Source organism: Triturus cristatus, chromosome 11 (assembly GCF_964204655.1).
Source record: "Triturus cristatus chromosome 11, aTriCri1.1, whole genome shotgun sequence".
In the NCBI taxonomy this organism is placed as follows: Eukaryota; Metazoa; Chordata; class Amphibia; order Caudata; family Salamandridae; genus Triturus; species Triturus cristatus.
In genome coordinates, this window is record NC_140594.1 from 1110831256 (window position 1) to 1110837255 (window position 6000).

Consider the following 6000-nt stretch of genomic DNA (forward strand, 5'->3'; position numbering starts at 1 on the left):
ATTTCTGCATGTTGCCTGAGGAGAGAGAAGCATTAAAGAGCTGGTTTACTGTGGGGTTTATGGTGGGAGCTAATAGGTTCAAGATATTCCCTGGACATGGGTCAGTAGGAGAGCCAGACTTAATGCTTTGGAGAGGGGTCAGTGACTCTTCAAGCTGAAACTCAGGGAAAGCTAGTAAAGATGGAGGATCCAAGAGGTGAAATTTGCTATTAGAACTAAGGTAGAAGGTGCGTTCTTCCTCTGAGATGTTAGTGAAGGCTTGTTGGATCATGGAGATCTTTTTGTGGAAGAATTCAACTATTTACTTAGACCATTCTTCAGTGCATGTCCCTTCCTTTGTGCCGGCTCTCAGGGCAGTAAAGGATTTAACTATGCTAAAGATTTCCTTACTCTTATTTTGGGCATTTTCTATCTTGGTTTGAAAGAGGTTTTTCTTGGCTGCCTTCACGAGAATGTAATGAGCTTTTAAGGTGTCTTTAACACCTTCCTGTCCTCAGGTAGATAGAATTTACGCCATTTCCGTTCAATTGTTCCACAATTTCTGTTGCGAGATCTAAGGGAATCGTTAAACCATGGAGCTGGTGGGGCTGACCTCTTTGAGGAGCAGCAAACAACCAGTACCACTGCATCAATGTTAGTTCGGAGCCATGCATCTATTGAGAGGGCGTCCGAGTCGGGGCAGCCAGACAGCTCTGGTGAGGAACGACCGAGGGCGTCTGCTAACATCGGGATGGATATTTTATGGAACGTCCTGTAATTAGAGACCCTCTGCCCTGTGTTAGCTCAAGGGGCTGTGGCAGAGTTGGGAATGACGAATTTTAATAGGAGGTGGTCAGACCAGGTAATGGGAAGAGGTAGGTTTACTGATATGTCAAAGTTGTGAACGATTTGGTCTAGGGTATGGCCCTTCTCATGGGTGGCCAAAGAAACAGATGGAAACATGTTGCAGGCCTGCAGCGCCTCCAACAAGGAAATTGTTTGAGGGTCTTTTCCATTGTCCATATGTATATTAAAATATCCCAGTATGAGGCAGTTGTTGTATTTTAAGGCCAGGGAGGTGGTGGCTATATTAAGCGTAGTAATAACATTTCCAATAGCACTGGGAGGTCTGTAAATCAGAAATCCAGCTATGCTATGATGCTATGATGGGGGGGATAAGGTACAGCAGAAGCGTAAGCAGTCTAGTTTTTTATTGTAAATTATGGCAACACCTCCCTCCTTCCCATTTGATCGGTCCCTCCTAAGAATGTTATAACCCGTAGGGATGGCCGAAGTGATAGTAGGGTTGGAGGCTTCAGACAGCCAGGTCTCAGTGAGAAATAAAAGATCAGACTGTTAGTCTAAAAGTAGGCCATAAATGTATGGTTCATGCTTTTGTATAGAGCGACAATTTAAAAGGGTGGCCTTTAAGTCCTCTGTTTTCTTATTGTTTTTACACTTATTGTTGCGTGGGAGGATACTGGGTGCGAGTTTCCTGGGCTGGAGGAGAGTCCAGTTGCACTTATTGCATCGAAAGTCTACCTCCAACCTCGGATCAGCGGCTCTACAGTGACATAATGGTAGCCGCCTAAGGCTAAGCAGTTTTTCCCTATTGCAATATAGTGGAAGAAACTCACCGGAGGGGAACTGGGCAGCATGGCCGGCGCCGAACGCCTCCGGGCGCAGACAGGCTTACCTTCGGCGCCAGCTGCGCGCCCGCTGTGCTCGTCCACTTAGCACGTCCGTTTGCTGGATCGCCAACGCAGCTGAGGAAGCGGAAACTGCATAGGCATAAGTGAGGAGCCCGATAGTAGCCCCAGCCATCCGCACAATCGGCGTATCAGCCGCGGCGGACCAGGACTGGAGGAAAAGCGAGATGCGAATCGAAGCAGCTAAGGAGGTGTAGGCAAACAGAATCAAGTAAAGTGCAAGTGCGCATAGGTAGGAGAAATTATTAAAAAGCACAGAGTAATTCAGCCAGACAAATACAATTTAAAAAGTAATAAAAACCTAGTAGCAGGGCAGGAAACACTAAATCCTACAGCTATCAGCTGCGGGCATCCTTTTGCATCGGGAATATATAGGCTGATGTCTATGATACAAACTGGATCGCTAGCACAGCTGTGGAAGTGGAAACTGCGTGGGCGGAAGTAAGTAGCCCGATAGTAGCCCCAGCCCTCCACACAATCGGCGTATCAGCAGCAGCGGACCAGGACTGGAGGAAAACCGAAATGCGAATCGGAGCAGCTAAGGAGGTGTTGGCAAGCAGAATCAAGTAATGTTCAAGGGCGCATAGGTAGGAGAAATTGTTAAAAAGCACAGAGTAATTCAGCCAGACAAATACAATTTAAAAAGTATTAAAAACGTAGTAGCAAGGCAGGAAACCCTGAATCCGACACCTGTAAGCTGCACATGTCCATTTACATCGGGAATATATAGGCTAATGCTTATGATGCAAACTGGATCGCTAGTGCAGCTGAGGAAGCGGAAACTGCGTGGGAAACAGGGGCTCAAATTAGATCATAAATTCAAAGGTGTCCTGAACAGGGGCCCCCAAAATATGTTTGGCCCGGGGCCCCCCAAATCCTTAAGATGTCCCTGTGTGTGTATGGGAATGACACTGTGTGCACAGCCGGTGTTTCACAACATTGGCAAGCAATGGTGTTTTCTATGTTGAATTTATACCAAAAGCACCTTACATTTGACACCGGTTTTACCCGGGTGGCCCTGGCCCACGTGCCTCAAAAAAGTGGCTACATTTCCTGAATGTGTATGTTTCCGATATCGTTGCGACCCAAGGTGCCCCCTATAACTGTGTGGGATTGAATTGTAAGGACTGTTGGGGTGAGCCTGGGGTATATAGCGTGTTGCACAGCATAATGGTGCAATGTACTGAGTGGGGGGGCTAGATTAAGAATTGTACCCAGTGTGCATATTCTTGATATTATCAGCACACGGGTGGGCCTAGCACTACCAGTAGTATTTCAAGGTGTGATTTATTCCCAAAAGTACATGATGTTCATGATGAAATGATTATATATGTGTTGAATACAATCTTTATTTACATACATCTCGTGTGAAGTCTCTTTTGTGACACTCAGTATATTTATTGTTAGTTGGTGCTGTGCCAATGCTTTACACATTGCCGCTGTGGTAAGCCTGACTGCTCAGTGCCGCGTTACCCAACGGTGAGCACAGGGTATACATCGAGCGAAGTCACCTGCCCTTGATAGGGCGGTAGATTCTGCCGTGCTGGGTCATCGTCACAACCAATTACTGACACCAGCACTAACACCAGCCCCACTGACACCAGTGCACTGACACCAGCACACTGACACCAGCACAGACACCAGCCCCACTGACACCAGCGCACTGACACCAGCACAGACACCAGCCCCACTGACACCAGCACACTGACACCAGCCCCACTGACACCAGCCCCACTGACACCAGCGCACTGATACCAGCCCCACTGACACCAGCACACTGCCACCAGCCCATCTGACACCAGCGCACTGACACCAGCCCCACTGACACCAGCACACTGACACCAGCCCCACTGACACCAGCACACTGACACCAGCACAGACACCAGCCCCACTGACACCAGCACACTGATACCAGCATACTGACACTAGCACAGACACCAGCCCCACTGACACCAGCACACTGACACTAGCCCCACTGACACCAGCATACTGACACCAGCCCCACTGACACCAGCCCCACTGACACCAGCCCCACTGACACCAGCACACTGAAACCAGCACACTGACACCAGCCCCACTGACACCAGTGCACTGATACCAGCATACTGACACCAGCACACTGACTCCAGCCCCACTGACACCAGCGCACTGACACCAGCACACTGACACCAGCCCCACTGACACCAGTGCACTGATACCAGCATACTGACACCAGCACACACACCAGCCCCACTGACTCCAGCGCACTGATACCAGCTCACTGACACCAGCACACTGACACCAGTGCACTGACACCAGCACACTGACGCCAGCACACTGACACCAGCACACTGACACCAGCCGCACTGACACCAGCCCCACTGACAACAGCACACTGACACCAGCCCCACTGACACCAGTGCACTGACACCAGCACACTGACACCAGCACACTGACACCAGCACACTGACACCAGCACAGACACCAGCCCCACTGACACCAGCGCACTGACACCAGCACACTGACACCAGCACACTGACACCAGCACACTGACACCAGCCCCACTGACACCAGTGCACTGACACCAGCACACTGACACCAGCCCCACTGACACTAGCACAGACACCAGCCCCACTGACACCAGCTCACTGATACCAGCACACTGACACCAGCCCCACTGACACCAGCACACTGACACGAGCCCCACTGACACCAGTGCACTGACACCAGCCCCACTGACACCAGCACAGACACCAGCCCCACTGACACCAGCGCACTGATACCAGCTCACTGACACCAGCACACTTACACCAGCACACTGACACCAGCCCCACTGACACCAGCACACTGACACGAGCCCCACTGACACCAGCTCACTGATACCAGCACACTGACACCAGCCCCACTGACACCAGCACAGACACCAGCCCCACTGACACCAGCCCCACTGACACCAGCCCCACTGACACCAGCTCACTCACTCCAGCACACTGACAACTGCCCTTTGTGATAGTCTTGATGGCTGACAGGGAAGCAAGAAGAGGGTCACCGGGTCCCAGGGATGCAAGGAATCTGTCAGCCTGGCCTCAGGGTAGGGTGATCTACCCTCCTGCTGTCCCCTTCGCTGCCTTCCATGCAGGGTGAATGGTGCTCTCCCTCGCCTCTGACCCCCATGGTGCTCTCCCTTCTCTGCCCTCCATGGTGCTTTCTCTCCCCTCCATGGTGCTCTCTCCCTTCTCTGCCCTCCATGGTGCTCTCTCTCTCCCTTCTCTCCCCTCCATGGTGCTCTCTCTCCCCTCCATGGTGCTCTCACTCCCTGCTCTACCCTCCATGGTGCTGTCTCTCCCTTCCCTGCCCCCCATGCAAGGTTCGTGGTGCTCTATCTCCCCTCCATGGTGCTCTATCCCTTCTCTACCCTCCATGGTGCTCTCTCTCCCTTCTCTACCCTCCATGGTGCTCTCTCTCCCTTCTCTTCCCCCATAGTGCTCTCTCTCCTTCCTCTTCCCCATGGTGCTCTCTCCCCCTTCTCTTCCCCCATGGTGCTCTCTCTCCCTTCTCTACCCTCCATGGTGCTCTCTCTCTTCTCTGCCCTCCATGGTGCTCCCTCTCCCTTCTCTTCCCTCCATGGTGCTCTCCCTCCCTTCTCTGTCCTCCATGGTGCTCTCTCTCCCTTCTCTTCCCCCATGGTGCTCTCTCTCTTCCCTCCATGGTGCTCTCTCTCCTTCCTCTTCCCCATGGTGCTCTCTCTCTTCTCTGCCCCAGTGGCATAAGGTCACCCCCGCAGTGAGGTGGAGGTGGGGGTAGCGGGGGCGGGGGGGGTTCTTCTATATATGAAGGGGCCCCTCGGCCTGTCTGTCCAGGGTGTCTCTCTTGTAAAGCAGGTGCAGTTTGCAGCCTGTTCTGAGCTAACAGGGGCTGAACCCGAGGTGAAGAGAAACATAATAACTTGTGTTTCGTTTTGCCTCCGAGCCTGCCAGGCCCCTTCCCTTGCACCCTTGCAAGAGCAGATAAAACTCCCTCCCCACCCCCTCCCCGGCTCCCCCTCATGGAAAGGGTCTTCCAGAGAGCACTGCTTGTCTGAATGAGGCGGAGGCAGCACAGAATTTATTGGGCCAGAGGTAAGGTTTCTTCTACCTTTCCCAGACATTTTAACGCCGTGTTCACACTTTGTCATTCTGCAAAGGCCCCAACATGATTCTGAAACAGCTCATTATAAGAAATCACCATTATTCATTTGAAAATGGCCTTTCTGCCTCAGTCTCAGCTGTGAAAGTCCGAGTCGGACGCTGTTCCTTCCACCTCCGCAGGGTCCGTCGCCTCTTCCATTTGGTCT